The 21,467-nt window shown below is 42.8% G+C and overlaps 1 pseudogene; it reads right to left on the bottom strand.

Moving 5' to 3' along the window:
- Nucleotides 1-6,069: 6,069 nt before the first annotated feature.
- On the bottom strand, nt 6,070-20,588 carry LOC138652204 (potassium-transporting ATPase alpha chain 2-like; annotated as a pseudogene).
- Nucleotides 20,589-21,467: the final 879 nt, after the last annotated feature.

Below are 21,467 nucleotides of genomic sequence, written 5' to 3'. Positions count from 1 at the left end.
CAAAACCATGTCCAGTCTAATTCTGGAAGAAGGGATGGCCATGAATAGATATGAAAGCATTAAGATCGTATTTTGACCAAAACCAGGTGTCCATCCAGTGATGGTAAGAATTCCTATAAATAGACAAAATAAGGAGATACATTTCTTGTTAGTGAACATCGGCTATGATTATCTTGGAGCATGATTGCCAATGTCATACAGAAGAGCAGATTGTCATTCATGATCTACATGCTGCAATGAGGCCATCAACACCACTATATCAAGATGTCTATATAACTGCTCTGAACATTGACTTTAGACAGCATGTATCTGCAGCTGATAACAATGATATTACACTAGGCTTTCATAAGAATTTCCTTGCAGTAAGTAATTGCTTTATGAGAAGTCTTCGGAGGTTATCATAAGCAAAGACCAGAAATGAGAACCCGATTCCTACAAACCAGTATTGGATTCTGTGAAAAATAATGGAACATATCAAATCAATCCAGATTAAGAAAAATAGGGATTATGAATTGAGAACTGTAAAGGAGACATGCCCACATCTGGAATTATGGAGGCTGCACATTAAACTTATGACTAGACATACTTTAATATCAACATCACAGCCGAAAGGCAGCTTCCAATTCTATAACTTCATCATATCAGGGACAACCTGAAGCAGCTTGAGAGCAACCAACCTCTACTGCACCGTCTTAAGGTGACAGGGTTGCAGCAGTAGTTGATGATTAAGATTATTATTGCTGCATTATAGTATCTTCCACTTTCCTATATGCTGATTCTTACTGAAGAGGCATAGTGTAAGCCGTCATTTAACCCAGGGATATAACAGACAATTACTCCAATGGCAATTTGTGAGACTATGCCCAAGAAGGTGTACTTGTTCCTGTAGAAAGTGTAAAGTAAGGAATTACTAGGTTTTATTCTGCATTATTATGATGTAGCCCCTCTTGCTTCTGTATCACTAATGTCATCAATGTCTTAATCCATTTCTGGATACAAGCTAGTTGTAGAAGCTTCCCCATTTTAATTAATCTCTGACTTCTCAGTCTACACTCCTTCCTCAGTGACCTTCCACCTTGGGACTGAGAAGCAACTATACATATTTCATTCAGTCATCCTGTCCAGTGTCCTCAGTTTGCTTCTTGTTGCCTCCTCTACTCAGATTAGCATTCCTTTGCTCCTGATCCCAAGTTTCCCACTGCAGTGTCAAGAGAAATGCAGTGCGAGGTCTAAACTGTGCTCTACTGCCTCTCCTATCCTACAGCATAGGAAAGGCAGATATGGCGCAGTTTAGATCGGGGCTGACAGACCGTTGGGCAACCTGTTCAGCCGCACAGGGGTTCAAGACATAAAGGGATCCACTTACATCTGCAAAGCAGCAAGCATTTTCACTAACACATAGGGGTCTGTGTACTGTCCTTGCACAGGAGTCCTCGTCTGTTTGTCCACCACTGGTTTAAACTTAGCACTGCACTCCCCATGTCACTGAGGCAGCTATCTTGAAAGCAGGAGGTTTAGGCAAATGGAGGGCACCAGGTAGGGTGACTGTATAATATTATTTATTGTTATAGCGCCATTTATTCCATGGTGCTTTACATGTGAGGAGGGGTATACATAGTAAAAACAAGTACAATAATCTTAATACAAGTCATAACTGGTACAGGAGGAGTGAGGACCCTGCCCGCGAAGGCTCACAATCTACAAGGGATGGGTGAGGATACAGTAGGCGAGGATAGAGCTGGTCATGCAGCGGTTTGGTCGATCGGTGGTTACTGCAGGTTGTAGGCTTGTCTGAAGAGGTGGGTCTTCAGTTTCTTTTTGAAGGTTTCGATGGTAGGCGAGAGTCTGATGTGTTATGGTGGAGGGTTCCAGAGTAGGGGTGATATGCGAGAGAAATCTTGTATACGATTGTGGGAAGAGGGGAGTAGAGAAGGAGATCTTGTGAGGATCGGAGGTTGCGTGTAGGTAAGTACCGGGAGACAAGGTCACAGATGTATGGAGGAGACAGGTTGTGGATGGCTTTGTACGTCATGGTTAGGGTTTTGTACTGGAGTCTCTGGGCAATGGGGAGCCAGCGAAGGGATTGACAGAGGGGAGAGGCCAGGGAATAGCAGGGGGACAGGTGGATTAGTCAGGCAGCAGAGTTTAGAATAGATTGGAGGGGTGCGAGAGTGTTAGAGGGGAGGCCAGAGCAGGAGGTTGCAGTAGTCAAGGTGAGAGATGATGAGGGCATGGACTAGGGTTTTTGCAGATTCTTGGTTGAGGAATGAACAGATTTGTGAAATATTTCTGAGTTGAAGTCGTCAGAAAGTGGGAAGGGCTTGGATATGTGGTTTGAAGGAGAGATCAGTGTCAAGGATTACCCCGAGGCAGCCAGCTTGTGGGACTGGGGAGAGTGGGCAGCCATTTACTGTAATGGATAGGTTCGTTGGGGGTGGTCACGTGAGATGTGGGAAAGATGATTTTTGTTTTGTCTATGTTAAGTTTCAGAAATCTAGTGGAGAAGGATGAAATAGTGGACAGACATTGAGGGATTCTGGTTAGTAGGGAGGTGATATCTGGTCTAGAAATGTAGATCTGTGTCATCAGCATAGGGTGATACTGAAAGCCATGAGATTCTATGAGCTGTCCGAGGCCAAAGGTGTAAACGGAGAAGAGAAGGGGCCCAAGGACTGAACCTTGTGGGACTCCGACAGATAGGGGGCGAGGTGAGGAGGTGGTGTGTGAGTGGGAGACACTGAATGTCCGGTCTATTAGGAATGATGAGATCCAGGATAGGGCCAAGTCTGTGATGCCAAGGGATGAGAGGGTCTGTAGTAATAGGGAATGGTCCACTGTGTCAAAGGCAGCCGACAGGTCGAGGAGGAGGACAGTAGTGTCGCTTGATCTTGGTGGTTAAGAGGTCATTGGTGACCTTAGTTAGGGCAGTTTCAGTGGAATGGTGTGACCGGAAGCCAGATTGTAAGCGGTCAGAGGGAGCAAGAAGAGAGATATATGAGAGTTCATCCTGGGACTGAATATTATCTATATGTATTAGTTTAAACATACTTATAAATGGACGTAATATGGTATTGAAGTGTAAAGTCACGCACTATACACAACCATATTTTGTCACTTACTTGAAGAACCTAAGAGTAAGCAGGGAGTTCCTTCTTGATGTTCGTATTATTGCATTCATAGCAGAACCACTCCTGGGTGAGATGCTGGGCATAGGTCTACAAAACAGATGAGATACAGGTTAGTTTTTGTAAAACAATACATTTTTCAAGAAGATTACAAATGTAATGTTCTGAAGCTAGATATTATAGCCTATACTGGGCACAAAGCAGTAAGTAATGTTTTAAACATGGCACTCTTTAAATTAGTAATGTCTAGTTTACGTGACTGGTTCAATTTATCTGCACCTTATGTTGCACAAAGTTTGGAGATGGAGAAGAAAACAAATATTTCTAATAAAAAGGGGCAGATCGTGTCTATGGCTCAAACCGGAAAAGGCAAATCGTGTGGCAAACCTTAAATGGGTTTTTTCACAAAATTGATAATTGGCCATATATTAGTAAAAGTATGACTAGTAAAAGTGGATTGGGAGTCCAATTAGCTGGTAGGAAACCTTGTTGAGCCAAGGAAGTGAAATAGTTCACAAACCCAGGAAATGCTTCTATTCCAGCTGTGGGGCACATAATATCCAAATGAGTAAGCTTCCTGGTATGGGACTTTTTTTTGCTGTGCAGTTATTTTTAAGACACAAAAAATCCAGTTTTTGATAAAATGAAAATTCTTACCTATGTGAAAGTAGGAATAGGACAGTAACTGCAAGTTCACCAGTTGGTCTTTGCATGGGTTATGTGGTTTTAAGCATATCAGATTTCCCGCTTTCTCATACTCTGATGCTACAGAAGAGATCTGAAGGAGTCAAATTAAATTGAGGTTGTTGGGAAAAGTGCCAAATTTTGAGCAAATTATTTGTACTTGGGTCAAAAAGATGACATCTTGCTATTTACAAAAATGTATTTCCAATGAGGTCCCTTCCATAGACTTGTCTGTCAAATGTATAAATGTAAGAAACACACCTGTTCCACAAAGTCAACTTACAATGTTGATGTTACCACCATGGCCAGCTGTCATGGCCTGCCGCCGCTCCTCAGTCCTCTTGTGCTGGTGGTATGGGTGTTCCCGGGCTTGCATACCTCCTGGGGTGTCTGCGGTCTGCACCGTGTCTCCTTTAGGCTTCTGGCGTGTGCTTGCTGGATTCCTTTGTTCTGTTTCCAGGTGTCCTGACCCAGAAGTGACCTCCTCCTCTCTGGTGTCAGTATTTCTAGTGCTCTCACCCTCACATCGACGCCTGGTGATTCACTCCTTAGAGTGCATACTCTGCTCTGCCCTGGTCCCCCGCACACTACCCCGTGAAAGCTCTGCTTCTTTCTGCACTGCTGTGAATTTCCCAGAGCGCAATCTGCGTCTTCTTAGTTTGTCTTCTATGAGCCGGTCCCTGGTACTAGCTATTGCGGTATACCTTCCCCCCCAGGCCTGCTCCTAACACTCCCTGTATAGGGGGTGGTTTCATCTGGTCTGCTCGCCCGGGATCGGTTGGCCCCGCAATCCAGTGGATCCACTCTAGGAACCATAACAGTTGGTTCCAGATTCTATCACAGAAATAGAGAGCTCAGCACCACTGGTGGTTCATAGAACCAATACCATCAGCTGATCAAAAATGCTGCAGGCATAAAACCTTTTCTTCCTTTCAGATGCACACCAGAGCAAAGTGCATACTCCAAATGAAATGAACAGGTGGCACTCACGGAATAAAGTCCAAACTTTATTGGTCCAAAGCAAGTTTAAAACATTGCAAACAGGTGGTGGGGCTAGAGTGCAAAAACAGGTTCCCAAATCTATCAAGAGAATGGTGATGTTCTGAGGGGCACCTGGAGATCACGTAGACTGTAAAAGGATCCTCTCCATAATGATCTTGGTCACTGTGTATGAAATGGATTTCTTCTGGTTTTCAAATATCAAGCTTCCTGCAGGAAATTCACATTCGTGAGTGATTGGGAAAATAAAAGGAGTTGAGAATTTTGAATAATGTATTGAAAAACAAAATCAGTGATTTAGAAGATCAATCTCCACTTTTTCTCAAACTTATGATCTTGCTGTAAGGCTTCAACAGGAGCGCTCTCCTCTGCAAGATTTATTAAAGACTGACCATTTAACTTTACTCAACAGCAGGGTATCTGTTAGTCACAGCACAGCTCACACAAAGGCATTTCTGTATCTTTCCCTTCCATCTCTGACCACTTCAGTCCTGTCCGGCAATCTCTGCCTATCTCAACTATCTGTCGATCCTGCAGATACCTTTTTTCACTTCTGCATCGTCCGTGCTCTTGGGTCCATCAACTTCCTCCCATTCCTCTTGTCCGGTTTCAGTAGGAAAAGGTATAAGGCGCGCTCAGCTCTGTCTAGTCCTGACAGTAGGCCCGGATCCTCCTTGGAATGGTTAATGTATAGGATGGTGACTACTTGCACGCTGCTCACCCTGAGGTCCCTTCTTGCCTCAGCAACTTCACCCCCACGGCTATCTGTCTGCCCTGTCACTGCTTCATCACAACTCTCCACTAACCAGGAAGTCCCATCACTATATCCCACTGCTTTGCACTACTTCTATCTCTAATCCTCCCAGTCTGGAAAGCCCCTTATGCTCATGATGCTGGTGCTGACTCTCATTCCCGATTTCTAGTGTGCCCCACTATTTTATCCCTACGATTATCCTATATCTTCTATATCTTTCCCTAACCCTATGCCAAGTAAATGTAAAATGCATCACAATATAACATCAAACAATAACTATGTACATATAACAATAGCAATAAATTAATACATGAACATTAATTCATTCTATGAAACAGCACGTCTTTACTGTGAACACTGTTCAACAAGGGGGAGGCATATGACGGCCTCTGTCACCCCCTTACACTCTCATGGAAATGAGGGCAACAAAGCATAATTTATCTGGAGGGAAATTTCCACTTTAAGCATCAAATGGGTGATCAGGGCCATACAAGGAGGCAGGAAGCATTAGTTTACAAAATCCTGTAGAAGAAACAGAACATATTTAGTATCTTGAAAATATCATGTAGATTTCAGGTCTCAATCTATGTTGTGGAGAATTCCCCAGAATGTCAGTTAGAAGTTGCATATACCTACCAAGAACTCTCCCATACTCCCCAGCTCCATATAGGATTCTTGAAACTTCTCCTTCATTTCATCGTCCAATGGCAATTCCTGTCCTCCAACCATAATGGTACTACATCTATCCAAGACTCGTCCTGGTGCCCCTTTCATCACTAACAAGTAAACGTTCTCAACATTATCCTTCTGAGAAGAATAGAGACCTAAAAAGTAAAAAGATGAAGTCAATTGCCAATTTTTAACCCCATAGTTTCTGCATTCAGGCACAACCTGGCACATGAATTACCTGGTACTTGTTGCTGGAATTGAATGGGATTTCCAAAATGTTCTCATTTTGTGCCCTAGTATCCATGACATTTCCAAGAACATTCTCGGTAAATTTCAATAAATCTGCTTCTGAGGCATCACCATTGACTGACCTCTACACACAAAAGAAAAACCGATATTTAAACTTGAATATCAAAACACTGGCGCTCTCCCAAAAGCACAATACTCCTTAGCTGCTGGGATCAACCCGGGTAGTGCCCACCCGTATACGTGGTATATAGTCAAAATAAAATAGAAACCACGCTTGAGGAGAAAAAAAGCAGTACTAGAATAATCCAAGGATTGAAAATAAAAGATAAAACTTTCCCAGAGGAGTAACAATGCTGCTCCACTAGAGGAATGATGGTAGCAACAATTAAATAGTAAAATCCTTCACTGAACTGCCCACCTACCTCTTAAAAGTACAATCATACCACCAAAAAGACAACTGTGGCTGCCAACTTACCTAGGTATATGAGCTGCAGCAGCGTGCTGATTCCAGGCCGCAGGTACCCGGGGCTGTGGCCCTGTCTGTATCAGGCAGTGAAACACTGTTAGCGGTGCACTAATGGAGGTGAATCCGTCTGAATGTCTAGGATTACGGCACCAGTAGTGCTAGATGGTGGAGCGCACTCGTGGGACCAGGGGCGCTCCGGCCGGTAGCGCTAACTGGAATACCACGAGGATTGAAAAAAGATGGCCGTTAGGCTCCTCCTACCAGTGACGTCACTTGCAGTATGGATCGCCGAAGCGCTCACAAAAGAGAAGGGAACTAACTAACGCGTTTCGAAGAGGCTAAGCTCGTCTTCATCAGGGTTACCGCTATCCCTAACCTCCCTGTCCTATATACAGCCATGCCTGCGTCCTATTAACCCCGACCTGCCCAACCAGAATCAATATCGTTTTCCATTAGCTGTTGTAGGCCAGATGAACACAAGGAGAATGACATAATGAGATATACATCAGCCGCAAAGAAATACGTTGGCTACAAAGAAGCAGAGTTTTTTTCCGTTATTATTATTCCAGGATTATATCCTATTGCGTGTCTAATTGCTCCATGGGTATTTACTGCTGCAAATAGATACATGTGTTTAAAAAATAAATCTTTATTTATAAATATATTAAAATAAAAATAAAACTGTGTAATTAAACAATGTAAATATGGCCTAAAGAGGGGTAATCTCCCTGAACAGTGGGCGATCCCCAAAAAAGTAAATGTGGGAAATATATATCCCTAAAATATTAATATTCCATTAAGTAATTAAAACTATTCCAATAAACAATTAGGATCTATTTGCACCATGTTGCCAATATATTAAAATATTGTTAAAAAGGGATCCAAATGGTTAAAAGAAGGGGAGGGGAAAGGGAGAAGTTGGATCTCATGCTCACACAATTACCCCTGGAATCTACTTATGGGTGGAACATTCCTACCTGAGATCAGTACTGAGTTGATACTTCCTCCCACTAAAACCCCTCATAATAAGTTTACATTTAAAAAATAAAATAACCAGTTGGAATGCAAAAAGTTCTAATTCCTGACGTAAACCTCCAGGGGCCAGGCTATCTAAAGTTAAAAATCCACTGCGTTTCCGCCCTGGACATCTTACTAATAAAGTCCCCCCCCTCTTGGGTTTTGATGGACCTTTTCAATACCAGTGAAAAATACCCCTTTAGCTGATTTATGTCTATCTACAAAATGCCTTGATAAGGGGTGTCCTGTGTGGCCTTTTGGATATTTTTCAAGTGCTCCTTAATTCTAGTCATGAGGCAACGTTTAGTTCGCCCCACGTAAAATTTGTTGCAAGAGCATTGAAGTAGATAGATAATCCCTGCTGAAAAACAGGTGGTTTTCCTTGATGAAAAAAACAGCAAAACGAGGCAGACATGCTTACCTGCCTAGGCCTCTAAACAAATGCACTATCAGGATGCAGTGGACCCATGTGGTTAAGATGGAGACTACACAGGTGCAGCATAACCGATGAGGCAGCCACTCTCAACCTACCAAACTAATGGAGGGGGTGGCTGCTTGGCACATTGCTGCACATAAAAGACTTGTATGTGGTGCTGTTCACACAATGGAGATGCACAGCATCCAGGCAAGCCTAGTAGTGACACCCTTCTATTAGATCAGGTTGGTCTGCCCAGCACTATCCAAATGCACCCCATGTAAACAGACACCACAGTTTACAAGACAAAAATGGGCCCAACTGCACCCCGAAAAAAAGTGCAAAAAAACACAAAAAAAATATATAAAAACTTTTTTGTGAGGTATTCGTTTATACTTTGGCCAAAATAAGCAAGCTCGTAACCCGCGTCAAGGGTCCCCACGCTCACGAGTCCTAATTCTAAACAGCAAGAGCACAACAAGAGGATTCAGAGATCCTCCAAAAATTTGCTGGTTTTCCTTGATGACCAATTCCTTATCACCCTTTGCATACTTATGTGTATTGCCGCACCGTTTTAAAACCGGTATTTATACAACAAAAACAGCTGCCACACGGTACAAAACCTATATTGGATTGTGAAAATGTCCCTGGTCGTTTTACGCCATTACCTATGGCCAGTTTGGTAGTGGGGGCCAGCATATGGCCTAAGGATTGGGCTTTTCTATATATAAATCTTGGGCGAATGGGTAAATATTCCCCCACCAGTTTATCGTTCTGTAGGACCGCCCAATGTTTCTCAACAATTTTTCTAAAACGATTATGTCCCGCATGGAACTGTGATATAAATGGTAATTGACCTATTTGGTCTCTGATGTTAACTGTCCCCGAAGTAGTTGGTTTGGTCGGATATATTAGTTCACTCCTTTTATATAGTTGTCATTTCACTTTTTGCTCGTTCTAATAGGGTTTGTGAATAACCCTTATTCAGGAACTGTTGTGTCAAAATCTGATACTCTATTATCATTCTCTTTGGTGCAGTTGCGTTTTATACAGGTAAACTGGCTCTTGCGTATGTTAGTGAGCCAGATGGGAAGTTGACAGCTCGTTATGTGGATGAAGCTGTTCACATCCACTTCTTTACAGTAACATTTAGTGAATAGTTGGTTCCCCTCCACGTACACGATAAGATCCAGGAAGTTGACATCCGTGTTACTAATTGTGGGGGTGAATTCCAGGCCGTACTCATTCTTATTCAGGTTAGATATAAATGCGCCAAGATCGTTCTGCGTGCCCTCCCAGACAAACAGGACGTCATCAATAAATCTACGCCAAAAAATTAGGCCTTCCCGGAGTTGCCCCCTCGGATAAATTGTTGACTCCTCCCATTTGGCTACATACAAATTCGCGTAGCTCGAGGCAAACCAAGTCCCCATGGCCGTACCCCACTTTTGTAAGAACTGATCCTCATATAGAAAATAATTGTGATGTAAAATGAACCGGATACAATCCTGAATAAATTGGGTCTGGGTTTGCGTATAAATGCCCAGTAACTCCAGGTAATGGCCTCGAGTCAGAGCTTGTCAAGTCGGGGAGCTATGATCAAACATTTTACCTGAACAGAAAAACAATTATCAATGGTTACCTTTGTTTTCCCCAAAAGATGTTTGATGTGCTGTGGGGAATACCATGATCTACCTTGTAATGCCAAGAGATTAATAGGCTCTTACCTGTCTGTTCTTCTCTAGTATCTGCATTGTGGATGAGATTGTCAAACCACTGGTTCTGGGTGAGGGTCCTAGTCTTATCAGAGCAGATGCCTGAGGTAGACCCCAGAGGCTCCACAGCTTTCAGGTTCTTGACAAGGCAATTCTTTTGCCATACGTTTTGCAGTCAAGGACAGACAAACCTGTATGGTACACATTTAATTACAAAGGCTAGAAAGTTTCAAAAGGAGCTCTCATCAAACATAAGATCCTAATGGGTTGATTAACATGTACTTCTCACCATTAGAGTTGCTAGTAGTCCTTCAAGCACATAGGCTACCATGATGCCAGTGCAGAATATTATAGCATTAAGGGCACTATATCCGGTGGCAATGGAAATAAAGAAAACTATGCCACCGCCCACTGCAAGACCACTGATCAAGTGCACAAGGTGCTTGATCTCCAAGGCAATGGGTGTCTTCTGGTTTCCGGCTTGAGGCCAGTGAAGCAATACGCCCAATGACTGTACGGTCACCTGTGTTAATTACTATACCAGACACTGTCCCTGTATATTAAGCATGAAATATTAGACCAGATTTAGTGACCTTTACTAAATACATATCATCTTATGTGCATCTACTTTGTACATGAAGTAAAGGGTATGAACTAGAGATACCTCAGATCATGATTTTCGTCTTTCCTTCCAAGCAAGTTGGAGAAAAGAAGCCCAAATTTCTAGTCTCTAGAGGGTTCAGTGCACTCCATGCCACGAGGTTTTGCTTCTGATTCACGGGTGAGAAATGAGTTGTCAACCTACGCATCAAAAGTTACAGTTCATTCTCACGACTTAATGGCATCAAAGGTTTCATTAAACTCCTTAGCATGACTTATATTGAATGCAAAATTGTCTAATCTTTTCTCACCTTGCAATTGACTCTCAAGTATAGGTATATCAGCTGGGATTTTGTAGTCTCCTTTAATAAAGATCATGTCCCCTGTAACAAGGTTCTCCGCTATCCTCGCAATACGTTTACCATCCCGAAAAACCAAAGCTTGCTAAATCAAGAAAGAAATGTATTACAAACAATTCTCGTCAACTATAATTCAGCAAATTCACAGCAACGCTTCTTACCTGAGGCACCATGTTCTTAAAGCCAGCCATAATGTTGGTACTTTTAGCTTCTTAGTAATATGCATAGAGGGCCGTCATCACAACTACTGTGATCAGGATGATCGCCGGCCAGAGCTAAAGACGTGGAAGAATTAGAAGTCAAAATATACATACAGGATAGAATCACAGTATTCCGAATACTCGACCTAAGATCTAATAAATCTGTTCCTTTTCTTACATTCTCTAGCGTCTTGGGCAGCTTGAAGGCCATATACCAGAAAGGACAATGCAGACGCAATCCAGAAGACAATGGTGAATGCTCCGCTCATTAGCATCAAAAACGTAAGCATTTCAGGGGTTCCATTTGGAGGTGAGAGCATGTTAGGTCCATCTCGGGCAAAAATTTCCTGAGCAGCTGCTGTGCTCTAACCCTTGAAATAAAACACAATTAATAAAATATTGTACACCCTTTTATACTTTACTGTACTGAGTAGGACTGATGCATGAGATCATAAAATAAGCTTTCATCAAGGTGTTAGAGGGTATGTCCACTTTGGGCAATCTCCTGGAATCCCCACTGATCTGTGGCAGAACAAGGCAGCACTCTTCCAATTCATCTGCAGCGCCGCCACAGGTGAAATGAAGTATTACACAGCTTCCAATTAAATGAATTGTCTGTCCTTGTATTAAATGGATATACCAGATCTTCCAGAGAGAAGGGCAGGCTTTGTATCTACTCCATTAACTCCAAATACTAGCTGAGAGTCTAGGATGATGGAGCGCTTTCTTCTAACTCAGAATGGCCTCAAAAGTTTTTGAAAATTGGTTTTCTAAATGAAGAAACCTCCTTTAAAACTGACCTCTCTGATATCTACTGAGCGTTTCCTCTGTAGTTCATCGATGCTCAGCTTGTGTTCGGTGTTCTAGAAAAAAAGATATGGTCATTACCAAATCTCCCAATATCTGTATTGTACTCTATATCAGATTTAATTCTCCATCACTTACAATCTCTAGCTCCTTTTTCAAGTTTTCCATTTTCTTAGCGTTCTTCTTCCCTTCTATCCCTTACAATATCTTATGCTTGTTTTCCTGTCTTTTTGAATTCATGGAGATGGAGTAAATGTCAGGTGGCTCCTCTAGAAGGAAAGGGGACACAGGATGGAAAGTCTGAATATTTTATCTATCTATCATAAATAATACTATAAATGTAATATCAGTTTTTGACTTTTTTTTTTTTTTTTGGTTTTTAATTTAGTTGTCTTTTTTCTTACAAATTGCACTGATTAAGTCGATTATTCTACTCGCATTATATTTTTTCATAATTAAAATGAATATATATAGCAAAATAACTGTTTATTATATTTTCCTCTTTATAAATGATCCAATAATATCCATATACACAGATGGGTATAGCAGTGTGCCCGCTACTTCTGTTCTCCGCTTTCATAGGCATGCAGAGCAGTGAATATTCATTGATCTTAAACAGCAGGCACACTGCTAGCCATAGCTGCTGATTGCTGCAGCTGTTGGGCGATCATAAGTGCCCCCTATTAAAGAGAATGAATGTTTACAGAGAGCAGTGAATATTAGCTTTTATTAGCTGGCACACGTGAATGTCCGGCAGCTGCAGGAAGCTGGCTGTTGTGGCTAACACTGTGCCTGCTTAATTTAGCGGGCTACATGAGGGCTCAAACTGTATATAGGGGCTATGTAGTGGCTCATACTGTATATACGAGGCTATATGGGGCTCATACTGAATGTAGGAGGCTATACATTGGCTCATACTGTGTATATAGGAGGCTAAATGGGGATCATACTATATATAAGGGAGTATTTAAGGACTTGTACTCTATAATGGAGGCTGAGAGGGCTCACACTGTGCATAGGGGCTATTTGGGGTTCAAACTGTAAACTGGAGGCTATATTGGGCTCATACTGGATGTAGTGGGCTATGTGGCTCTTAGTGTAAATAAGTGGGCTCAAACTGTATACTGTGTAGCGGTTTGTTAGCATACTTAAGTCTACGAAATATTAGGTGATTTAGGTGATACAATTAATACTTAATCTAAAAAAAAATTATATTAATATTGAGCAAAATGAATTTCAGCCTGTTGGTTTGGCCCTACACAAGTTAGGTCTCCCATGTGACATGTCTGGAAAATGTCTCCAAATGACTCACTGTACCTAATATCTGCCTTATGAGATACTGACTTTGTCCGTTCCACAAGGTGACCATTTGGAGGGAGTAGACTTGATGATTTTTTTTTTTTTTTGGCACATTCTTGTAAGACGTACTATCAATTTATCCATGGCATCCAGAACTGGTATGGTTGTGTATAGGGTTGAGCGACCTTCACTTTTATAGGATCGGGTCGGGTTTCACGAAACCCGACTTTTGGAAAAGTCGAGTCGAGTGAAATCGGCCGATCCTATAAAAAAAGTCGGGGTCGGCCGAAACTCGAAACCCAATGCAGTGCATTGGGTTTCCATGGTTCCCAGGGTCTAAAGGAGCGGAAACTCTCCTTCAGGCCCTGGGATCCATATTTAAGTGTAAAATATAGAATTAAAATAAAAAATATCCTTATACTTACCCTCTGACGCGCCCTGGTACTAACCGGGAACCTTCCTTCCTTAGAATCAGCCTTCCAGGACCTTCGGTGACGTCGCGGCTTGTGATTGGCCGCGCGGCCGCCCATGTGACCGCTCGCGCGGCCAATCACAAGCCGCGACTTCACCCGCGACGTCACCGAAGGTCCTGGAAGGGCTGATTCTTAGGAAGGAAGGCTGTCGGAAGGAAGCAGGGCGCTTCCGAGGGTGAGTATATTCCTATTAGGTATATACTCACCCTCGGAAGCGCCCTGCTTCCTTCCGACAGCCTTCCTTCCTAAGAATCAGCCCTTCCAGGACCTTCGGTGACGTCGCGGCTTGTGATTGGCCGCGCGAGCGGTCACATGGGCGGCCGCGCGGCCAATCACAAGCCGCGACGTCACGGCAAGGTCCTAGAAGCGTGGATTCGAAGGAGGAAGGCTGCCGGTTAGTACCAGGGCGCGTCAGAGGGTAAGTATTGCAATATTTTTTATTTTAATTCTATATTTTACACTTTAATCTGAATTCCGATACCAATTCCCGATATCTTAAACATATCGGGGATCGGAATTCCGATTCCAGATTCAAAAGATCGCCGACTCCATGGCCGACCCCCCCACTGGGGTCGGGTCGGGTTTCATGAAACCAGACCTTGCCAAAAGTCGGCGACTTTTGAACAATTTCAACCCGTTTCGCTCAACCCTAGTTGTGTATTTGGCAACTGTGTGTAAAGTGTTGCAGAGCGGTAGTCATGACAAAGCTTCTGTCTGGTTTCGCTTTGGCATTTTACAGACAAACTATATCCCATATGTCCCAGTGTGCTATAGTGTGGGGTGCATCACACTCACTTGTAGGCCACAGGCCACATTCTCCAGGCTTCTGTCCTCAGGAGCCGCTGCACACAAAACAGACGACCCAATGTTCTTTACAACATGTAAATGTTTACTAGTTAGTTGAAGTTCATCAGGTGGTGTCATGTGGGATAGGGCACAGCATTTAACATTTCTTCCTTCCTCAGTATAGTATGTCTTCAGCCCTGCCAGCCATTCATCCTGGACTACCCTCAAGCCTGCTGATTCCATCAGCCCCAGGGATTCATGTCCACTCCGGCAGTGCACCCAGAACCGGCCACCTGCCCCCACGTAATTCCACGTCGAACGACTTTGTGATGTCAGAAGAGCAGACACTACAACCTAGGGGTGTTGATATTGAATATAATCTACAGATGTGTAGCTTGATTCCCCTTTTGTCCTGTTATATATTGGTAGTATGTTGGTTTATTTTTTTTATTTACACAACATTTTTTTTTTCTTGATGGGGATTTTCCTAATGGGATAACTGGAGGATATGGGGGCTGAAATTCCTGAGGATTTATTTACTATGATCGCATATGTCAGTGAATTTATAAGCTAGGAGTTCATGTTCATCGTCACAACCCATACCCTCTGCTCCTCCCCTAATTTGTATTCATTTAATTAAAATAATGCTTTTGCTAGCATTTTTTCCATTGATGCGATCTCGGGTTATTATTCAGTAGGATATTTATGTATAGTGCTAAAACACTGTTTACCCAAGCACTTGTTCCAGTAGAGGTAATTTTTCCTCACTGCAGTATACTTATGTTGCCATGGATATGGCTTTCATCCAAGTAGAAAAGAAAAGGCAGCACTCTCCGATCCTTTCAAGAGAGGTAACTTTATTTGCTTAAATAAAAATCTTCACGGCCGGGGGTGCAGATATACAGAGTGCGGCAAGCCTGACGGCCGTTTTGCGCCCACCTGGCGCTTCCACGGGTCAGTGAGTGAGCGTTCAGCGTGACAGAGGAAGTAGGTGCACGGAGGTGATGCTCCTCCCCCCACCAAACTCACTCCGCCCCACCCGACGCAAAACTCATATACAAAATACATAAAAACAACCATAACTTTGTGCACAAATCACTTTAACAAGTATTGCTCTGAACTGTAATCGTTATAAATGAAAAATGCTAATCTAACAACTGGCGCAAGCCCATCTGATCACACCAAGACCAGTCCCATATTTACCGATCGTAAAGCGAACGGGCCACTATATTCTCAAAACTGCTCCTTTTTATCAATGACCTGCATCAGGAATGGGCAAAAAACTTTTTGTAAATCTCCAATCTTCCTCTTACATATATAAGGTACAAATAATTAGCCCATCTTCAGTGGAACTAATAAACCGAAAAAACTATAAGATCAAAATATCTCCTCGAGTATGTACGAACCCATTCACAGGAAACTAGACATATCTATTCGATCGTTTAACCCTAAGGGGCCCAGGGCTCGTGTGTCCATGATCCACCTAGCCTCCTTCCTAAGTAACATATTGTGCAAGTCCCCTCCTCGACTAGGCAGGGTCATCTTTTCAATCTCTGCAAATTTCATGACTGAAGGATCACCTCCATGAGTATTGTGGATATGATCAATCAGCCTCGGTACCCCTTTCCTGGTGATTATGGATCTAAAGTGTTCGCGAAAACGCACGTAGAGGCATCGTATCATTTTACCTGTGTAAAATCTCCCGCACGTACAGTATACCACATACACCGCGTATAACAGTTTTCTTAAGCATATCAAATTTTATTGCAGATATGTGGACGATATGTTTTTCGTGTGGGATGGATCAAAAGACAACTTTAACCAATTTGTAGAATATTTAAACGATAATGGGTTAAATATGGCGTTTACGTCTGTTTTTGGAGGATCAAGGCTAGATTTTTTTAGACGTAACCATAGAAATAAAAATATACTCTATGCACGTCTTTATATCGCAAACCGTTGGCATCCAACTCGATATTTCACTATGACAGTTATCATCCACCCCATAAGAAACAATCGTTACCGTACAGCCAGTTGCTACGGGTACGTAGAGTTAATAGTACACAAGAAGGCTTTGAGTCCCAATCAGGGGAATTATGCCAGAGATTAAAAAGGGGTTATCCATCAACATTATTACAGGCGGCTATGACAAGAACATCAGATGAAAACGGAGCACAGAAGAAGGGTCTGAGTATTAAGCAGTTTACATTGTTTGCAGATCGTATCTGTTGGTCCATAGGGCTGTACTGAAATTAGAAAGAACTGGCATCTCCTAGAAAAAGATGGGGATCTGGGGGAAGTAGTTAGCAGAGGCCCTTTGATCTCTAGTAAGCGGAGCACAAGATTAAGAGATATATTGGTTCGCAATCGGGTATCAGTGGAGAATAATTGGTTAGAAAAAAATGCACCCAGGGGTAATCATCGGTGTGGTCACTTTTCTTATTGCCAATACCATATCACAGGACAAAGTTTAAATATAGGCCCTATAAAGCATACTGTTAATGAGTTCATATCCTGCAAAATAAAATACGTGGTATGTGGTATACTGTACATGCGGGAGATTTTACATGGGTAAAACGATACGATGCCTCTACGTGCGTTTTGGCGAACACTTTAGATCCATAATCACCAGGAAAGGGGTACCGAAGATGATTGATCATATCCACGATACTCATGGAGGTGATCCTTCAGTCATGAAATTTGCAGGGATTGAAAAGGTGGCCCTGCCTAGTCGAAGAGGGGACTTGCACAATATGTTACTTAAGAAGGAGGCAAGGTGGATCATGGACACACGAGCCCTGGGCCCCTTAGGGTTAAACGATAGACTAGATGTGTCCATTTTCCTGTGAATAGGTTCGTACATACTCGAGGAGATATTTTAATCTTATAGTATTTTCGGTTTATTAGTTCCGCTGAACATGGGCTAATTATTTGTATCTTATATATGTAAGAGAAAGATTGGAGATTTACAAAAAGTTTCTTGCCCATTCCTGATGCAGGTCATTGATTAAAAGGAGCGGTTTTGAGAATATAGTGGCCCGTTCACTTTACGATCGGTAAATATGGAACTGGTCTTGGTGTGATCAGATGGGCTAGCGCCAGTTTAGATCATTAGCATTTTTCATATACGATTACAGTTCAGAGCATTACTTGTTAAAGGGATTTGTGCACAAAGTTATGGTTGTTTTTATGTATTTTGTATATGAGTTTTGCGTCTGGTGGGGGGAGGAGCATCACCTCCATGCACCTACTTCCTCGGTCACCTTGAACGCTCTCACTGACCCATGGAAGCACCAGGTGGGTGCAAAACGGCCGTCAGGCTTGCCGCACTCTGTATATCTGCACCCCCGGCCGTGAAGATTTTTAATGTAAGCAAATAGTTGCCTCTCTTGGAAGGATTGGTGAGTGCTGCCTTTTCTTTTCTACTTGGATAGATTTTACGATGTGTTTTGGCTGAAGCACCCGAGATCCGGCTGTCACACTCCCATCGCAGGTGAACAGGCGTGATTACCCCTCTGAGCGGTGGTGCGGTCAGCTGTGTTTTCTCATAGATTGACATGGATATGGCTTTATATTTGCCTCAGCTGTTTCTGGGCCAGCACGCCGGGCACAAATGCACACTTTACTCTGTCTTGGGAGTCCAGTCACGTGATATTGGTCATGCGGCCGTAGCCTGGTGACGTGGGGCCGTGGCACATGCGTTGTCGAGCATTTGAGCTGGAGTAAAGTCGACATTTGGCTGTCTCTCTCAGTTGAGTACTTGGGTCACTTTATTTTGGCGTAATGAAATGTGCTCTCTCCTATTGGTTTATGTTAGAATTTCCTTATGATTGAGTCGCATGAGTGGATAGGTCCATGGTTTCTATGACCCTGGTTATGCACAGCAATGATTGACTCAATACTGGTGATGGGTTAGTAGTATATAATTTTCCTGTTCAATACATGGATTATTTCTTTTAATTATGTATTTATGTAATTAAGGTTTATTTGTAATGATTGTAATTGATGTGTGGTTATTTTATATGGTACATAATAAAGGTGGGCAGTACCTTGGTGGTGTGCACTGACCTCGACTTTGAAAAAGGTGCAAACATGCAATATGCCCATTGGTTAATTCCTAAATTCCAAATAGAGCAAAGGAGAGGCAATACTCTTCCTGTCTTAGGCCTCAATCTATGGCACCAGCTCTTTAGGGACCACAAAGGCACTTAATTTACTTTAAGCAACAAAAATATTGGCCAGGTTAAAAACCATCATTTTTTTTTCACTTCCTGGTTCCAGACATTTGAGAAAAGTATGATCTCTATCTCACCAGCCCAAACATTAGGGGTCCTCAGAGAAATTTCCATCTTTCCCAGAACAAGGGACTGCATCTCCTGCCTCCATCAGAATTTAGGCCATGTATAAGCTAACGCTGATGCCAGCCGCCTCCATCTTCCTATCTGATGACTGTAAACTTAATTTTCAGTCAACCAGGAAACTTGGTGTTCCTCAACTGCCTAATCCACAGCCTACCAAACAAACGTGTTTAAAATATAAAACAAACTCTAAATAGGGGGATTAATTTTGACCCCTTCTAGTACTACGCGGTTAAGATGACCACAGAAGTAGAACATAAGTTGATGTGATGACACAGTATTTTATCCTAATTAACCAAGTAAGGAAAAATGTGGTGGTGGTGGTGGTGGTGGTGGTGGTGGGGGGGGGGGGGGTATGGAAGGTAGAAGTGTGAATTAAAATTAATCTTATCAATTCTTGAATAAAATTATAATGCCAAATTAAGTAAAATAACCATACATCATAGATGTATACTGTATATGTGTGACTAATTGTATTATAATCACCACTGTGATCCACTAAATCCCAAGTGATTCGAACTCCGAGTTAAATGAATTACCGTAAATGAAATGGAGTCCCAGCCACTGACCCTAAAATTAAAGGCTGGATTCCAATCTCACTAGGGCAATCTGTTTACTAATCAAAACATTTTGGTGTTAAGCACTTAGTATAACATATCTCACCACGTGTTTTAATCCCATAAGATATAAGCCTGTATAAATGGAACAGCCCTTCGACATATAATAACCCTAAATAATTACTACCTATACATTAGCTTTAAGCCTGGATATTTAGGCTAAGAGGCAGTGGGGGTTAGGTTGGGGTAAATTATTTCACCGTGTCTCCAACAGCTATAAATAATAATCAATATTACTTGTGATCCCTGGTCTGTACCTTGCCGGCATTCACTGCGGGGATCGTCGGCACAAAGCTCCGCAGCTGTGAGGTCTGCTGAGAGCTGGAGCGGCTGAACAGTTTCCCTCTTGACAGTTCAGTACCCACATCTCATTCTGAGACCGTGCGGAAATAGGAGTATCGTATTGTGATTAGATATAGGGTGCCTGACCATACGGCCTCCTAGCCTGAACATCCAGGCTTAAAGCTAATTTATGGGTAGTAATTATTTAGGGTTGTTGTACATCCAAGGGCTGTTCCATTTATACAGGCTTACAATATCTTATGGGATTAAACATGTGGTGTGATGGTATAACATAAATGGTGCTTAACACCAAAACATTTTGATTAGTAAACTTAGTGCCCTAGTGAGATTGGAATCCAGCCTTTCATTTTAGGGTCAGTGGCTGGGACTCAATTTCACCTAATTCATTTAACTTCAAATCACTTTGTATTGTAATCACCACTGTGATCCACTAAATCCCATTAGTCACACACTGTGATCCAATATACATCTATAATATATGGTTTATTTACTTAAAATTTGATATTATAATTTTATTCAAGAATTGATAGTTTAATTTTAATTCACACTTCCACCTCCCCCCCCCCCCCCCCCATTTTCCCTACTTGCATAAATTGGTGGTGTTCGCCTTGTGAATCCTGTCCTGAGGTCGGACTCCTTACCTGTCTTAATTAAAAAGATGTCTATCAGGAGGAATAGACTTGATGGCACCATGCTGGAGTCCTGCTCTTACAGGCAGGGTCTCTGGCGTGTCACTTCACTCACCCATGCTGTGGTCAGTTCTTCCCTTCCACATGCTCTGCATCCTTCCAGCTGGTCCTCTAGTCATGTCCTTAAAGCACACGCACGTGCACTCCAGCCCTCTTAAAGGGGTCAGCATGTGCCCTTGCTCTTTCCTCCGCAGCCCATAGCTGTGGGATATTATGTATATATTGCACCCTCCCAACTGGGGAGGGGCCGGAGAAACCTTCCTGTTGTGCAGTCTGTGTTGTGTAAGGTTGCACATGTGGCACCCCAGGAATTCGGGTATCACAGTGGTATTGCCATTCTCTTGGGCAGGGTGATGCCAAGCCTGGAGATGAGAAGGATCCCTTTGACAGGTAACGTGTACATGCATAATGTTCTGACTCCAGGCCAGAAGGGGGAAATCTGAACCCCGTTTCAGGGGAGCTTCCATAGTTGTATATACATTCTGGTCTGGAGGAGTCAGTCTGTAGACAGTGAAAGAGGAAGGAGCAGAGAAATGAGGAGCTGGAGGAGAACTGCGATTGGGCTCCCTCCAAGCTGAAGCGCAAAAACTTGGGAGCCCGAGGCTGTGTGGAACTGCAAGTCCCATGGCACAACCGCAGGGCAGGAAATTGAAAGTGACTTGCCCATATATACACCCTGAGGTACAGCAACATCCAGAGCCCGGAGTCACCGTGGATAGAGACCCCTATGAAACGGCTCGAGTTGCCTACCATGCAGGTAGTGTCCCAGGACAGAGTGAGAGGACCTTGAAGGAAGCCATAGGCAGCAAGGGACTATTATTCAGTGCACAGTGTAAGGCTCCCAATCTGACCTGGCAAAGGGAATTCAACTTGTCCTCAGGCT

Source organism: Ranitomeya imitator, chromosome 10 (genome assembly GCF_032444005.1).
Source record: "Ranitomeya imitator isolate aRanImi1 chromosome 10, aRanImi1.pri, whole genome shotgun sequence".
Lineage (NCBI taxonomy): Eukaryota > Metazoa > Chordata > Amphibia > Anura > Dendrobatidae > Ranitomeya > Ranitomeya imitator.
This window is presented reverse-complemented; position numbering and strand designations above follow the sequence as displayed.